Raw genomic sequence first — 18,486 nt, 5'->3', positions numbered from 1 at the left:
AAGTTGGGATGTCTCTGTCTACTGCCTACCCTCTTTGCTGAAGGGACAGGTGTCTTGAAGCCACTTTCCCAGCACTGGCTGCTCTCTTCTGTGGCTTCAGCTCCTACAGAACCACCCATCCACCTGCAGTTCCAGCTTCACTCGTGGCCCCTGCCTACGGCGCTATTTCAGACTGCCGCCAGGCAGTCTCCATCTCCTTTTACACCCAGCTTTGGTGTGGAAGCAGTTCCTTCAGGTGCTGGACACCAAACTGCCCCACCATTACCTGCTGGCCTCTTAGTCCTCCGTGGAACCAGTTCCCTCTTTTCGAATTACTCAGAGTGGCTTCTGTTTTTCTTATTGGCCCTGAGTTTTGCAGCAGACATCAGGTGTTTTCCTTCTGCCTGAAAATGTGCTCTCTCTTCTCCATCCCCACAGTCCTGGACTCTGAGGTCCTGTCATCTTTAGAGTGGAGGAGGCTCTAGCTCCTTGAAGCTTTTTTCTTTTTTCTTTTTTTTTTTGCAAGCCTGCTGCCACACTGGGACAGGAAGGGAGAGGACCACACCCTTCAAAGCCAGTGTGGAGAGAGGACAGCATGGGAGGGAGCAGAGCATCACTCAGCCGGTCGCCTCTTCTTCCCTTTCCACATCTTCCTGGGATTCAGATGAAGGTTTAAGAAACCCTGGATGGGATGCAGGTGGATTCTGTGCTCAACAGTGGCCCCACAGCCCTGCTCCCAAAGGAGCAGCTGCTGGGACAACGCCTTTCAGAGCCGAGAGTAGCTGTCCTGCCTTGCAGCAGTGTCTCCTCGGGCCGTGTTTACAGACATCCTGGAAAAAGTCTCTCCCCTCCTCTCTGCCTGTCCAGAGCCTAGGTCATTTTAGTCTTGAAGTCAGGAGAAGTCTGGAAACTCATCCAGCTCAACTTGGTCCTCTATGTAACATGGCAGCAAATTGAGGCTCAGAAAAGAGGTATTATTAGGTTGTGGGGATTGGAGGAGGTGATGCAGGATGAACTGTGACAGATCCTAAGAACATGTGACCTGCACAGGCAGCTGTGGGAAAATGTATGTGTTGTATGTACTCACATGTACCAGGTCATGTGTATTTTCCAGCCATCACAGAGACTATAGGCTCAGCACTAGGGCTTACACATATGTAAACATACACATATAAGTGTGTCCCAGTGGCCCACACGCTAACTTGGATCACACCCCTCTGTACTTTCATCAGTACTCACACATATGGTGACATGCTTCTATCTCACAGTCAAAATCCTATACAGGATCTCATATGCATTCGTTCTACTGTGTCTCGTAGAGAATTCTTCAAACCCTGTCGTTTTACTTTTGAGTCCTAAGATACACTCACAATCAAACTCACAATCCTCCTACCTCAGCCTCCTGAGTGATGGCCAAGCATCCTCCCCTTCACTGGTTCCTTCACAGTACCCCACAGCTATGTGTTTTGACCCCTTCTTCTTGGCCCCTTGGAGCTGTCCAGCTGCCCTTGGGGCTGAGGGGGCACCCTGGTCCACCCATTTTCATCCCTATTGCCACCCCAGAGACTTGGTGGCTGAGGTCTCAGGGGAAGGGGAAGGGCTACCAAGAGCTCAAGGTTCTGGGTCCGAAGTCCTGTTTGCAGGCCCTCTAGGAAATTGCACAGTCTGCCCCTGCCAGCCAGTGACTCTCAATTGTCTCTGGCTTCCCTTTGGCTGCAGATCCAGTCCCTAGCAGCCCAGTGACCTGTTTCTCTGGAAGAAAGTCAGGTGCTCCTCCTTTCCTTGCCCTGTGGTGGCCAGGGTGGTGACAGACTCAGGCCCTCAGAGACCAGCCAAGAAGCTAAAGCCCTGGCTAGGCAGGTTCTGACCCCAACCATCTCACCAGCCCTGTGGGACTTGATCTTCTACCTAAACTCTTCACCAAAACATCTCGAAGAAGCCTAACAGTTTGAATGTTGTTGAGCAGAGCCTCTCTGAGTGTAGAAGGAGGTGACACTGATTATGAATCACCCTCCCCACCAAATGGCCACCTTGGCTCAGGGGATGCCAAGACACTGAAATGTCCCCAGCACACCAGCAAATCCATCCGTCCACCCTGACTGCTAATGGTCTTTCTTATTTTGTAAACTCTCCACCAAAATGCATGAGGGGAGCTGGCAAAATCTGAGGGCTGTGGGGAGTCAGGACTGGTCCATGCCAGTTCCCCAGGATCTTTATTCCATTCCACTTCAGCAACAGCAGAGAGAGGGGTAGAGACAGAGCATTCCAGAAATTCCCAGAAATCTTCTAAAGCTATGAACAACAATGCTATGCCTGCTGCCTTTTCCTCTCCCCGCTCTCTCCCTCCCAGAGATCATCTAGTGGGATCCTTAGACAGTCTGAGGAAGGTCATGGCTGCTTCTGTGCAGGTGAGATTCCAGTGTCCTGGTGACAGGACATCGAGGTCAGAGATGGGCCTCGGTAGGGTCCATAAGGAAAGGACACCACGGATAAAGGTCTGGATGGCTCTTTGATGCAGAAGGTACAGGTGCGGCAAGGAGGAGACCAAGAAGGGACTCTTCCAGTGTTAGCCTGGGCTTGGGGCTCTCAATGAGAACATTTGGTTGTGGCGTAGGGGGTGGTTCTTAAGTGAGAATCCAGCTTTTCAGAGGAGAAAATGATCCTGATGCTGAGCACAAAGGAGCATCAGGCCAAACCTGGAACATTTTATAATGTCCAAAAGCAGGCTGAAAGGACAAGCAGACACCATAGCAGGCCGCTCAGTCTTCTCTCAGAGATCAGGCCTCAATTTCAGTTTCCTGAGACTGAACAAGCAGTTTCTGGGAGGGCCATGAACAAAATCACTGATACCCCTGCCAGCACGGAGAGGGAGATAGGATGCACCAAGCCTGGGCCACCAAGCCAGCCCACACAGTCAGTACGTGCTAGGCCAGCCTGCCTCCACAGAAGCTCAAGAACAAAGCCTGGGACTTGTCCAGGCCTGCCCCAAAATGGATAACTGTAACCCCCAACTAACCCTAGCCAATTAAGAGTTACTAACGTGATTGCCACTTGCATAAACCAATCCTGAGTCTGTTCCTATGTAGTCTGTAGACCCCAAGGCCCCAGCCCCCAGGCTTGCTTTCCCCCTATAAAACCCTGCCCCATTGCTACACAGGGTCTCTTCTGCTCAGCTGCTGCATCAGACTGGTGGAGAGGCCCGGGTTAACTCTCAACAATAAAAAGACTCTTTGTTTCTGCATTTGGTCTCTTGATGGTGTTTGGGGGACTCTGGGTACAACACAGGAAGTGCTTGACAAAGGGTGCAGACATATCAGAGGACACAGAAGCCGGCTGGCAGGGACTGCTTACCAGTGTAGTATAATTAGAACACTGGGCTAGAGAGATGACTCAGAGGTTAAAAGCACTGGCTGCTCTTGCAGAGAACCTGAGTTCAGTTCCCAGCACTCATGTGGCAGCTCAGTTCCAGGAGATTAGATACCCTCTTCTGATTCTTGATGCATGTGGCATACACACATGCATTCAGGCAAACACCCATAGACATAAAATGAAAATAAAACAAATCTTTAAGATAATAGTGGCAGTAATAGCAGCAATGGATTATAATGCATTGGCTAAAGTAATCTACCTTGCCATAAATAAACAAATGAACTGATGAACAGAGAGAGGAGGAAGATTTCCTTACTATAGATGCCATGCAATAAAAGAAGAAAAACATTGTTTGGCAACTATTATGGTAATTATTTCATGTAAGAAACATCTATGAATACTAGAATCAACAGTATCCACGGGACATTTGCATGATGCTAATATATCTCCACATATGTACTTACTGCTTAAAAAGTAACATGTGATGTGGCCATAGAGAACTGAATAAAAGCCCCAAGTCAACAGCTCTGCCGAGTGCCCATCAGGAGGCCAGAGCGACGGCTCAGGGAGAGAGAGCACCTGCTGTGCAGACGTGAAGACCTAAGTTTGGATCCCAGCACCTATGACACTGAGCTGCTCAAGGCAAAGCGAGGAGTGTGGGGCTTTGTCATCAGCCTGGCTTCAGGTTCAGTGGTGGGCAGTGTCGCAGAGGAATAAGACAAGGGGTGATAGATGGGGACGTCTAATGCCCTCCTCTGGCCTCCACACATGCATGTGTGAGAAATTAATACCAGGTCCCCTTACTCACCAACAGAACCTAATGTGAAGAACAGAGTGACCCGGGGACTATCCTGTCAGAACCAAAATCCAGATGTAATTACATGAGAACATTCTGTCATCTTCCCAAACATCAAGGCTGTGGAACCCAACACAAATCTAGAAATTGTCCTGGGCAGAAGGTGACATTTGCTTCCTGTCTCTAAGAGACATCACGAGGCAACTGCTGGAGCTTTGTGAGGGGTTCTGCAGGGAGTACAGGGAACTCTTTGTGCTGTGCTTATGTGCCGTCTGCAACTGGAAATACTTGCAAATAAACTGAATTCTCCACCCCAGGTGGCAGACTTAAAATGTTGAAGGTAACTTCTGGACAGATATTTCAAGAAAATGAAGAAGCAGAGGGTTGGGCACCTAGAAATTAAGCAAATGAGGGAAGGAAAATTGTGTCTGAGGAAATCAGAAAGCTGTGCAAGAAAATATCATGCAACCTGAGTTATCAACAAAATGAGTCCACATATTCCTGATCAACCTGGGCAAACCCTGCCTCAAAATAAAAAGAAAACAAAATGCTTTACCACCCACCAAAGACAAAAATATGAAATAGACCTCAGGGGAGGTAAGGGTGGGGCTGGGGAGGAAGTCTCACCTTCCAAAGTCATATCGAAAGCTAAAATAGATTTATAAGCATGTTACTTAGATGCACACAGGTAGATACGAAATAATCTTGTTTCATGGGGGGATGGGGAGAGGATTTTCTTAACATGTTGTGGTGGGTACCCACCTTCAATGCCAGCATTCCAGAGGTTGAGGCAGGAGGATTAACAATTTGAGGGTGACCTGAGAGCACCAAGATTCTGTTTAGAAAAAAACAAAAAGGGAGCTGAGAGTTTAGTGGTCAGCTTAGGAAATGCCGCCGAAGCGGGAATGCCGCCGAAGCGGGAATGCCGCCGAAGCGGGAATGCCGCCGCCGCCGAAGCGGGAAAGTGGTTCTGGAACAGGGGAGGAGGACGTGCAGCCTCGGGGAGTAACAGTGCTGTCAAGGAAGGTGGGGCCTAAAGGTGGCGGCAACACAGTGAAGGCCAGACGCAAAGCCATGGATGCCACGGAGAATCAGTGAAGCGGCTGCACAACAGTGAAGGTGAAACCAGGTGCGCGGAGGTCCATGGTGGGACGGGTTCAAGAACCGGCATTTGCCTTTCTTTTAAGTGGGATGGATAAGGCTGTGTTTATAGACCCACCAGTTACGGAAAAATATGGGTGAAGGGAGAAAATAAAATCACCGGAAAGACTGAAAAAAAATGGGGGAGGGGGCTGGGAGGGCATAGCTCAGTTGGTAGAATGTTTAACTAACATGAAACCCTTCATTCCATAAATCAGGTGTGGCGGTGAATACCGGTCATCCCAGCACTTGGGAGATAGAGGCAGAAGGATAGGAACTTCAAGGTCATTCTCAACTACATGTGAAGTTCAAGGCCAACCTAGGCTACAAGGGAGCCTGTCGGAAAACTTTAATAAAGGTAAAAATCAAGCTATAAAACCTAATTACCTAGTTCCAATGGATACATATACAAAACAACTCCCCCACCTAAGGCTCAGGGAAGAGGGAACAGAAGGACCATAGGAGCCAGAGGATCATGGAGTTTGCTGTGAGATTGTGTCTCCTAGCAATATCAAAGCTACACCCAGGAAGTCTCACCAACATGACTGCCTGAAGAGCTGAGTAAGGACAATCATAGTCATTACAAAGTGGATGGGGGAAAATCCACAAGTCCTCAGCTCTACACAAAGAGCTTGCCAATAGGCAAGCAAAGAAAGCTCAGAGTAAGAGAAATAGTCCTCCCCAAGAAGAGCATACCAACTGGTTCTTCAATACCAAATAGTCAGCCCTGAAAACATACATAATGTGTGACATTACACAGACTGAACAAATTATAGTCAGTGATGTATGTGACATGCGTATATAACAACTAATGAAAAAAGAGGCCATGAATTTGAAAGAGAGAAAGAAGGGGTGGGTAGGAGCATTAGTAAGGAAGAAGGGGAGAATGATATAATTGTATTACAATCTCAAAAAACTAAAGAGATAATTTTTAAAAGAATATAATTAAAAGAAGTGCATTTGGGGCAGTAGTGGCATAGGCCTTTAATCCCAGCATTTGGGGGCAGATAGGTGGACCTCTGAGTTCTAGGATAGCCAAGGCTACACAGAGAAACTGTATTTAAAAACCAAAAATTAAAAAAAAAGAAAGAAAAAGGAAAATGCTCCTTTAAAAAAGCTGGGCTGCCAGGCAGTGGTGGTACATACCTTTAATCCCAGCACTCAGGAAGCAGAGGCAGGTAGATCTCTGTGAGCTCAAGGCTAGCCTGGTCTACAGAGCTAGTTCCAGGACAGCCAAGGCTACACAGAATAACCCTGTCTCAAAAACAAAACAAAACACCAAAAGAAAGTGCATTTTGAGTTAAGTACTAAATTTGGACAATGAGTTGACGTAACAAAATCTATGAAAGAATACCCCAAATGTTAAATAAATATTAATAAAACAGAAAATTTGATTTTTTTTTCCTGGGATGTTCAGAGAATCCATCTAAAACACACATTTCCCATTCAATACAATGCAAAACATAACCAGAGACTCTATTTAGGAGAGTCTGTGCCCTGGCCCCTAGCTTTGGACAGGTGGACAGTCTTCCAAATGCTCACAGTTAGAAAATGGATCCATTGGAAGACTCAAGACAGAAAACAAAACAGAAACATGCAATCAAGACTGACTCTTCAGCAAGTTTTTGGGAAATTGACCCATTTCTTGTGAGGGGCAGGGTCCTTCATCGAGCTTTTGGAGAACTACCCATTCATTTCTTTATCGTGTGTGTGTGTGTGTGTGTGTGTGTGTGTGTGTGTGTGTGTGTGTGTAAAATGCAGGCACATGCTCATGTATCATGATATATGTATGAAGGTCAGAGGACAACCTCAGGTGTTGGACCCTGCCTTCTACTGTTGAGACAGGGTCTCTTGCTGTTCATCACTGTGTAAACCAGGGTAGCTGGCATCTGTCCTAGTTAGGGTTGTTTTTGCTGTGAAGAGACACCATGACCATGGCAACTCTTATAAAGGAAAACATTTAATTGGGGTGGTGGCTTACAGTTTCAGAAGCTTAGTCCATTATCATCATGGTGGGACATGGTGGTGAGCAGGCAGACATGGTGCTGGAGAAGCTGAGAGTTCTACATCTTGCAGGCAACAGGAAGTGGACTGAGACACTGGTTGTGGCTTAAGCATGTATGAGACCTCAAAGTCCACCCCCACAGTGACACACTTCTGCCAACAATGCCACACCCATTCCAACAAAGCCATGCCTCTTAATAGTGCCACTCCCTTTAGGGGCCATTTTCTTTCTAACCACCACACCATCTAAGGAGTCTCCTGTCTCTACATCCTATTTCACTATGGGGAGCTGGGATCACAGACATGTACTACCACATGTAGCCTATGTGCATTCTGGGAATCCAATCTCAGGTCCACATGGAACAATTTACCCATTGAACTATCTCCCTAGCCTGAGGAGTACCTTTTGCTAAGTCAGCCTTTGGAGCCTTTCATTGAACTTGGCTTGGGACCATGCAGGCCTATCTCCCCTAGATCAACCCCAAGCCACCCAAAGCCCCTTGGGAAAAGAGCCCTTATCTTCCATCCCTATATATTTGGTGGGTGAGTTTATAATCCATTTTACAAATAAGAGAATGAAGGTTTGGAGAAAAGCATTGTGGGCAAACCGAACCAACTGGACTTGGTACCAGCTCTGTCCTTACTCTGTTCCTAGGACCTCCCACTACTGGCACCAGACTTAATTATAGCCTTGCTGCCCTCAGCTGATTGGCAGGTGAGTGTATCAGCAGAGTTTGGGACTTTGGAAGTTCACGCCATATATCATTAACTGTAATTATGTGAATTTGGGCTTCTGCGTGGGCCTGTGGAGCCGGAGCGTCTCCATGCAGCCAATAGGTGGAGAAGAAGGGTTGTGGTAACCTGGCCCCTGGCAGAGGCTGTGGAGAGGCCGCAGCGGAGCACTGTGTTTGCCAAGGTTTCTCCAGGTTCTCTTCTCTGGTTTCCTGCATGGGCAGGCAGTGGAGTAGAGGGAAGCGGGTACTTGAGGACAGCCTCCAACCTCTTACCCGACAATCTGTCTGTCTCTGCCTCTTCCTCTCTGACTTCCGTCACACACACAAACTTACGAATGCACAGAAACAGGGTTCTAGACTGCGTATCTGAAGCTTTGAGGAAGGAAGAATTTGCCTCTAGTTTCATCAGCGCCATTATGTCTTCATTTCTAGGAAAGGGTACAGAAGAAGTCAGTGGCCCTGTCCTCCTGGCACAGATGGGTAATGGAAAGCCATTTGCATATGTCTACTTTATAAATGGATACTATTTGTAGCTCTAAGATTAGAACTAAAGTCCCTAACCGGGTGGTGGTGGCACACATCTTTAATCCCAGCACCTGGGAGGCATAGGCAGGTAGATCTCTGTGAGTTCGAGGCCAGCCTGGTCTACAAAGTGAGTTCCAGGACAGCCAAGACTACACAGAGAAACCCTGTCTTGAAAACAAACAAACAAAAAGAAAAGAAGAAATAAAGTCCCTTACCTCAAGGGCTTTACTTTCCAACAGGGAGAGAGACCATGGCCACAGAGTGAATGTGTCATATCGTAACAAGTGGCATAGAGAGCGTCTGAGCCACTCTCCCAAGGGCCCACGGCCCAATGTGTAGGTGGAAGAACGACACGCGGCATCAGGAAAGGGAGCCTACCACTTCAGATGCCTCTCCTCTCCCCTAAGATTGCTTTTCTTTCAATTTAAATATTTAAAATATCAGGGCTAGAGAGATGACTCAGTGATTAAGAATACTGACTGCTCTTTCAGAGGACCTGAGCTCAATTCCCAGCACCCACATGGCAGCTGACAACCATCTGTAACTTTACATCCAGGGATCCATCCAATACTCTCCCACAGATATACATGCAAGCAAAACACCAATAAAATAAACAAACAATTAAAACATCAAAGAAAGTATAGGAAGTTGTGTGATAAGTGTCCATATACTTGCCATACATGTTAACGAATTAATCTTTGGGGGTGAGATTGCTTAGTAAGTAAAGGTGTGTCTACAACATAGACAAAGAGGACATAGCTCCCCGTTAATTACTCAGAACTACTTGATACTGAAGCATGATGGAGACATTAGTGGAAAAATTGTCAGCCTAGCCCAAGTAGTGGCACACATCTTTAATCCCAGCACTCAGAAGGCAGAGGCACACTGATCCCTGAGTTCAAGGCCAGCCTGGTCTACATAGCAAGTTCCAGGACAGCCAGAGTTATATAGAGAAGCCCTGTCCTGAAAAAAAAAAATTGCAGGCCTGTATTATTCAGGAACACAAATACAACAATATTGAACAGAATATTAGCAAATCAACTCTAGCAACATAATAAAAGGAGAATACAAGGAGACCAAATGAGGGAGAGGGAGCTAGCATCCAGAACTCAGTGTGGGGCAGGACTGAACATCTTTAACCTCAGCGCTTAAGAGGCAGAGGCAGACCGACCTCTGTAAGTTTGAGGCCAGCCTGGTCAATATAGTGAGTTCTAGGCTAGCCATAGCCTTTACCTTATCAAACACACACACACACACACACACACACACACACACAGCTGAGGGCAGGGGATCGATGTATCTTACCATATCAACAGTAAATAAGAGAAAACAAAAGCCCAATTTAATAGACACAGAAATAGCACTTGATAAAATTGGAAATCCACTATGATTAAAATATAAAAAGAAATGACGAGGGGGCTGGAGAGATGGTTCAGTACTAAAGAGCACTGGCTGCTCTTCCAGAGGACCCAGGTTCAGTTCCCACTGAGCCACAACATGGCTCACAACCATCCATAACTCCACTTCTAGGGGATCCATGCCCTCTTCCGGCCTTCTCAGACACCAAGTATGCACATAAACAATCTTTTTTTCTAAAGGAAAAAAGCAGTCAATAAACAGAGAGGTTTTCCATAATCTGGTGAAGACAGCAACAACCCTGACAGTAAAAGACAGAACGTTTTCTCCCTGAGGTTAGGCACAACATCAGAATCTCCATGCTACTGCTTCTACTCAGCATTGTGTCCTAGCTAGGACAATAAAACAAGCAAGGAAGTAAAGAAAGTGGTAAGTAACTAACTTGTATTTGTCAAGATCGTGGTCATCCATGTAGAGAAATCCCAAAAAAATTACTGAAAAGATAAAATACAGATGAGTAAGTTTAGTAAGACTGTAGGACCCTAATATGCAAAAATCAAAAACATTTATGTGTAAAAGCAATACAAATAGAAATAAAATAAAAAACAAGTACCATTTATAATGCTATCAAAAAACAAGAAAATTAAGGAGCAAATCTAATAAAATAATATTTATGTACTGAAAAATAAAAATTATTTTTAAGGCAAATCCAGCAAGACCTAAATGAGTGGAAAGATATACCATGTTCATGAGACCTCAGTGTTGTAGCAAAAAAATTAGCAGTTATGAAGAGTTGTGCCAGATCTTCTTCAAGTAATTTATGGTCAGTACACTCTTATTCAAAAACCTGGCAGGCTTTTCTTGGTAAATGTTGACAAACTAATTCCCAGTTACATATGGAAATGCAAAGGATCTGGAAGAGGCAAAATAAAATGTTTAAAACCGGTGAATTTGGGGTACTCATGCTAACATTTTCAAGACTCGCTGTGATGCTACTGTGACTGAGGCAGCGTGAAGATGGTCATGAAACAGAATGGAGTCCAGAAACAGGCTACAGCACATGCGGTCAGCTGATACTTGACACCAACAGAAGACACAGAAATGATCCCATGTCCAGATCCATATATAAATATAATCCATATCCAAATCTCCAAGAAACTCATCCCTTAACCCTCATAATCTAAAAGTTAACTGAAGATAGAGCATAGACTCAAATAGAAAGTTCCAGAAAATAGTGTAGGAAAACATTTTTGTGTCCTTGATAAAGCTTCCTCAGACAGGATGCAAGTGGCATAAGTCACAAAGACAAAATCTGAGACTGTAGGTGTTTCAGCTGGTGGAGTACTTGCCTAATGTGGTGATTTGAATAAGAAGATTTCCCCATAGGCTCATATATTTGAAAGCTTAGTCACTAGGGAGTGGTGCTATCTGAAAAGATTAGGAGGATTAATCTGGCCTTGTTGGAGGAACTGTGTCACTGGGGCTGGGCTTTGAGGTCTCAACAGCCCATGCCAAGCCCAGAGTCTGTCTCTCCCTGCCTATGGATCAGGATGTAGTTCTCAGCTACTGCTCCAGCACCTGCCACCATGCTCCCTACCATAATGGAAATAGACTAAATGAAAGTGTAAGCAGCCCCCAATTAAATGCTTTCTTTTGTAAGAGTTATCTTGATCATGGTGTCTCTTCACAGCAATAGAATAGTGGCAAAGACACCTAATCTGCATGAAGCCCTGTGTTCAACCCTCAGCATCACACCGACAAAATGTGGGTTGCACTTATGTACTCCCAGCACAGGGAAGTAGAGACAGGAGGATCAGAAGTTCAAGGTCATTCTTGGCTACACAGTGAATTCAAAACCAGCCTAGAATATTTTAGACCCCATTGGCAACAAAGACAAAGTTTTATAAATTGAGCTTTATCAAAATTAAAAACATCTACTTCCTGCAAGTCCCTGTAAGAAAATAAAAAAGACAAACCAAAGAATGGGAGAAAATGTCTGATAATAACACTACTTGGAATCTTAAAATAACACAAAATAAAAGTTAAATCATTGTATAATATAATGGGCAACATACTTTATTTTATGTGTATGGTTGCTTTGTCTGCATGCATGTCTGTGTACCACACGTGTCCCTGGTACCCGAAGAGGCCAGAGAAAGGAGTCAGATTGGATTACAGACAGTATTAAGCCATCATGTGGGTATTAAGACTCAAACCTGCTTCTCTGGAAGAGGAGCCAGTGCTCTTAACCACTGAGCAATCTCTCCATCTCCTAAACAGGCAACAGCTTTAAAGACATTCTCCAAAAAAATATAAGTGAGATTCTGACTCTGAATCTATGGCCTTTGGAAGAGAAGACCAGAAGCTTCCCCCACTTAAAATGCCTCCTGAGAACCAGGCCTGGTAGTTCAGGCCTGTGATCACACCTACTCAGGAGGCTAAGGCAGGCAGATTGTAGGTTCAAGGCTTGCCTGGGAAACTTAATAAGACCCTGTCTCAAAATAAAAAGAGAGCCGGGCGGTGGTGGTGCACGTCCTCGATCCCAGCACTCGGGAGGCAGAACCAGGTGGATCTCTGTGAGTTCGAGGCCAGCCTGGTCTAAAGAGCGAGATCCAAGACAGGCACTACATAGAGAAACCTTGTCACAAAACAAAAAGAAAGAAAGAAAGAAAGAAAGAAAGAAAGAAAGAAAGAAAGAAAGAAAGAAAGAAAGAAAGAAAGAAAGAAAGAAAGAAAAAAAAAAAAAGAAAAGAGGACTGAGGATGAAGCTATGTGGTTGAGTATTTGATTTTAATGCTGGAGGCCCTGGGTTCATTCCCCCATATAGAAGAGAAAAAGCCTCCTTGGAGTCCCTGGATCATGGCAGAACTTCCATGGGATATTATGTGGCTGTTGAAATAAACCCACATACACCACTCACAGGGAGCTATCTAGACAAACCCTGTGGTGAAACCACAAGCCTTACTTTGGTGTTCCAGAAGTCAACATTCTCAAGTCAATATTTGCAATCCCAGGACTCGGGGAAAAGAGGATAACTCAAAGTTTGAGGTCAGCTTGCTTTACATAATGAGTTACCAGAAAGCCAGGGCAAAAGTTGAGATCTTCAAATTATTATACTAAGCAAAGTAATCTAAACTCAAAAAGACAAAGGCATGTTTTCTGTCATGGGCAGACCCTAGATTTTTAGTATATATATAATATTTAGGCCATGAAACAGAAAGGAGAACATGAGAAGGGAAGTATGTCTTAAGGAAGGGGAACAAGGCAATAGAATACAAGCAACATGGAAGAGGAGTGGGGACGCCTGGACTTAGGGTGGTGGTGATGGGAGGCGAGGGGAGGGAATGGAGATGAGATCTGGAGTGACAGATCAACAAGAACCAAGTATATATGGAAATACCACAGTGACACCTGTAGTGGCGTTTGTGCTGGGGGAGGAGAGACAGGTCACATGCTTCCTGAAACCCAATATTTCATTTGCTAATTTGAAAAAAAACACAACTTTTTAAAAAGTTAGAATAGTTTGGGTTTGCAGCTCAGCCATGTTCTGCCTTGCATGAGATGAGCCCCCACAGAGGTGGAGGTATGGGCCACAACTTCTCCTGCTGGCCTGGACTGGCTCAGGCCTCCTTCACTGGTTTGGAGGAAGGAGGATCCTGGGAGCAGAGAGAGAAGAGGCATGCCATAGTCTGCTCTAGAGAATCTGCCAGCAATTCAGTCTACAGGGAAGGACAGAGGGGCTTTCTGCAGATGGACAGGGAGACCTCAACTCTGATTCAGTCTCTGTATGGAGATGATAGCTGCCCTGGACCAGGCTCTGGGGCCGTCATCCTATCTGATTTTCCCAACAGGACTTTGATTGACAGAAGAAGGTTGAAAAGAAGGGTGACTTGTCAAGGTCACAGGCACACAAGTTCAGTGTGTGCTAGCTTCGGACCCAGATCTCCTGACACAGGGTCGGGCTGCCCCTACCTTGAGGGCAACTGCGAATGGGTAGCACCTGGGGCAGAGAGGACATTTGCAGACACTAGTGTTTATGTGACTGAGTGGGAAGGACAATCCCATCTCCTCCTTTCGGTTTGTCTTGGAAAGACCCTCCCCTTGGCAAAACTGTTTTCTAGTCTGTAGTTTATGCCAAGGGCAACAGGGAGGCAGATTTGGCTTGACAGATGGAGGGGTTTGGACCAAAGGCCAGTCCATCTTGTAGGATTCCCACTAGGCCCCTATATGTAAGTGACATAAGCTGTCTTCCTTCATCCAGCCCTCTTCTGGCTTGGGGGATCCCCTAAACTCAGACTGCCTCTGCCCAAACACAGCTGTCCAAATTCAGTGACACTGAGGGAAAGACTAACTAGATTTCCATATGAGGTCAACTCTTACCTGCTGCCTGGCCTTGGCCAACTGCCCCTCCTCTTGGCGCACTGTTTCCCCACCTGGAGACTGTGCAGTGCCCTCAGAGGGAGGGGGAGGGGCTGAGGCTGAGCACAGCAGGAAGTACAGCCCTCTGCACAGTGGGAGCTGAGAGAGGTGTTAACGAAGAATGGTGTGCAGGATGCCAGCCCTGTGGCCTGGGGATGAGCTAAGTTGGGTCAGCCTTGGTCTGTGCCCTTTAGAGCTCAGCCCAGAGAGACAGATCAGCCAAACGAGGCCATTGCAGCATGTGGCATTAGGCTGTAGCCAAGGGAGCCACCCAAAGAGGCAAGAAAAACCCTGTCTGAGGTCAGATAATCTTCACAGAAGGATGGGCTTTTGTCAAATCACTGAAGGCAATCTACAGAACCCTCAGTGTCTGCTAGATGAATATTAATATTCTAGGGAAGGGCTTTTGGTACAGGTCCTGATGGATGAATAAGAGTTTGTCTCCGAGGTGGGGAGAAAGGACACTCCAAGGAAAGGGAACAGCATGTGCTGAAGTCTGATGACCAGAAAAGGCCTGGCATGCTTGTCTAGGGAGGCAAAAGGGACAAGTCCTTACCTGCACGCATAAATGTTCATAACCAACAACCCTAACAAAAGACAGGCTAGCAGGAGGGAAGTGGAGAACATTTATTTGATCCTAGTTTGGCACAACACAGGAGCCCTCAGACTGAAGCCTTCAGAGGCGGGATGAACCATTTGTGTGCTTAGCTTCTTCAGTGGAGCATGCACACACATGTGCAGAAACATGATTAGACCAACTGGAGTGAGCTATGGAGGTGGGCTAAGTGGAGAGAACCAGCTTGGTCATAGGTCTGTCTGCATATTCCTATTCTCTTTGGCCCCTTAACTGTATCATTTCTTCCTCCTAGGTGTGGGGCGGGATGCTTCCTTACCAGGTCAGTGAGAAAGGCTTTTTGGTCTCTTACCTGCATAGGCAGGGGAAGTTGTAGTGACATTTTGAGTTTTAGGGCTGGCATTGTTGTGTGTGGGGTCTGGTTTCTAGGCCTGTCTTGGGGGAAGAAAAATTCTACATTCTCTGATTTGTCTTGGGTGAGGAGGAGGGTGAGAGACAGGAAGCAGAAGGTCCCAAAGGAAGTTTGCTTGTAAGACATTCCCTTGGGACATCATTTTCTGAGCCCCAAGTATGGTAAGGCTGGAACACAGAATATGCTCTGGAGGGTGGAAGAAAACACTGAAAAGGGTACAAATGCCTGCCTTCACCTCCCGAGCACTGGGGTTACAGGTATGTGTGAACTCTTCTGGTATATTTAGCAGAAGGATTCAAATTCAGACCCTCATGAGTATTAAACAAGCACTCTATCCTAAGCCCAGGAAGACTCTTGAATGGTTTAGGTGATACATCTCTGATGTGGCTCTCCACACAGGTGATCTAGATAAACAAACATCATCATGGAAGTTTCTGGAGTCTGCATACCTCAGGTATACGGCATCTGTTTAGTGATGGTGACTAGGGTCTGTCTGGGTCTAGGCTCTATTCTTCGAAGTGGCTGATGAGATTGATAATGTGTGCACTGAAGGAGAACACTCTAGGGATGAGACAATACAAGTGGTAGCAGAAAGTCACACTTCCTCTGATGCCCCCTGGCTGTCATAGATTGCTCTCCCAGGACCCCTTGAGCGTTAAAGTGGCTTCATAAGCAATAAATAGCTGCGAGCCTGGCTGACTTGGGCAAGTAGGAATGGACAATCCTGGTAACTCATAGAGATTCTGAAATGGAGATGGAGACATGAGCAGATGCAGTAAGGAGTGTCTTGGGCGAGAGGGTGCTGTGTCCCAGCTTTTGGAAGCCTTCTGCAGGATGTGCTGGCTGTTGTCACCTGTGTGTCCCAGGTGTGGCTTTGCCGGCTAGGGTCTGCACTGAGGAGGGGTGACCTCTTAGGCTCGGTGCCTCTTCTTGTGTTTTTTTCCTAGTTTGGGACTCCCTGCTGAGCCTGGGTTTTGCTAACTGCCAGAAAGGCTTTATTACAGTTTACTAAGTCAAGAGGCTTTTAGCCTAGAAATTAACAGGCTTAGTAAATGTCTGACTCCTTGACCAATGAGAGAGAGTCCTTGTAGGGATCTGGTCCACCACTGCTCTGGGGCACCTAAACCAATCATCTTTCTTGTTCTTGGACTGGCCTAAGCTGTCCTGCCTCCCAGTCCACCCCATTCAGGAATTCTTACCTCTTGAAGTTCATACAAGAAGGCCTCTAGCCTGCAGACTGGCTTTTCTCTCTTCCTCCCCATTGGGGCCTGGGTTGGGCTTGCAGCTGGTTGGGATTGGGGGGCCTCTCCCCAGACTGTGGTTCTGCAAGGCCCCTCAACACGCTGTTGTAGGCAGAGTCTACATTCCTTCACCTTTAATGCCACCTCTGGGAACAAAGGGAAACCCGAGCCTTCCATCCGCGGCTGAGCGGAGGAGGTGGGCCAGGCTGGGTGGAGGGGGGCCTGGGTGGAGGGCCTCAGCTTCTGCCTTCCCTGAGAATGGAAACCCAAGGCCTCCCTTCCCTATCTGGCTGCCCAGGGAACCAGGCCTTTGTTAAACCTACTTATGGAGACGGGGCTGTAAGACAAAAGAAATTACCACTGTTCAGAAAGGTTCCCACACCTACTCAGTGCAAACGTCTTCCCTGCCCTGCCCCTTTAGGCTTCTAGGATCAATCAGAAAAGTGAGTTTACCAGTCCAGGGTCACAGAGCCAGAAAGAGAAAGGAATTAAAAATCCAAATTGGTTTCACAGTTCCCCTCAATTCTTAAGTTCCTATGTCCCAGGTGCAGCGGGAGCTACCCAATGCATGCTTTACCCTCTCTGGTAAGGGTGTGAAATTCCTCCCAGCAGCATTTATTTTCTCCATTGATGTAAGCCCACACTCCACTACACACTGGAATCAGGAGCAGAGGTCCTAAGCGTAGCGGTAAAGCATTTGGCTTGCCTGTGCAGGGCGTGGCTTCCATCCTCAGCCTGACTCTTTCTGCTCCAGTTGAGGAAACTGAGTCCTTCTCCATCTCTGTGTTAATCGTGATGCTCCCATGGAAGGGGTATGGAAACTGAAGAAGGCAGAGAGAGGTTGGGAGGCAACCACAGAAACTGGCATTTGGGGGTTCTGGGCAGGTTCACTGCCTTTCTCTGCCCCTACTCCTTCCCTTCATAAGGATCACAGCCCACCTTCCTCCACAGCAGACAGATCAGGGAGAGTAGAACAAATCTACATAGGTTATCTTTTCACGGAACATGTGGTGAAAAAAACAACGACAAGCTCAGCTCTGCAGATATCCAAGCAGATGGTTAATGCTGAGTTAATTAGATGAGCTAATACAGGACACACCAGTTGCTAGACTATGAGACACACAGACTTTGGTAATAATGTTATTTTCTGCCATACAAGGGCTTGGTATTATTGAGTTCTGAAAACGACACCCTCAAAATAGAGGCCTTAGCCACAAACTAGTGATTGATGCTCTCTTAGCCCCTTGAGTGCTGGGGTTACTGGGATGAGGCGTCATGCCCAGCTGGGCATAGGGATCTTCAAGGGTAGATTGCTCAGCTGTAAAAGTTCTTGCCTTATGAGAGTGAGGACCCAAGTTTGATCCCTGTGTAAAAAAACACTAGTTGTGCTGGTGTGTGCTTGTAACCACAGGAGAGGCAGAAGTGGAGAATCCCAGGGATTCTGGCTAGATCACCGCCCAGCTGATGAGCTCTGAGCCAATGGCAGACCCTGTCTCTTGTTCTCCTTTCTCACATGAGACAAGCTGTGGGAGCTAGACTCTTTCTTCTCCTAAATGAATCGTGGGGATCAGAGACCCTTTTTCCCCAAAACCACACCATCTAAAAATGCCACTTTCCAGCTCTCTTTAGAGCTAGCTGTTAAGACAACTTACCTGATAGTAAATCACACGACCTTCATTCCAGAGGCATCCTGCCCTACACTCAGCAGGAAAGAATGCTAGGAAGGGCCTAGAAGAATCTGTACGGACAGGCCTAGCTGGGTCCAGTGCTCTGCAGATGGACTTTTGTCCAATCCTGACTCTGTCCATCTGAAGGTGGACTTTTATCTAATCATGACTCCACGTGGCCAAAGGACAGCATGGGTGGGTGAAACAGTTCAGCAGGTAAAGGTGCCTGCTGCCAAGCCTAATGAACTGAGTTCGAGCCCCAGGACTCAT

This window comes from Peromyscus maniculatus, chromosome 4 (assembly GCF_049852395.1).
Source record: "Peromyscus maniculatus bairdii isolate BWxNUB_F1_BW_parent chromosome 4, HU_Pman_BW_mat_3.1, whole genome shotgun sequence".
Classification (NCBI taxonomy): domain Eukaryota; kingdom Metazoa; phylum Chordata; class Mammalia; order Rodentia; family Cricetidae; genus Peromyscus; species Peromyscus maniculatus.
Note: the sequence above shows the minus strand (reverse complement) of the source record.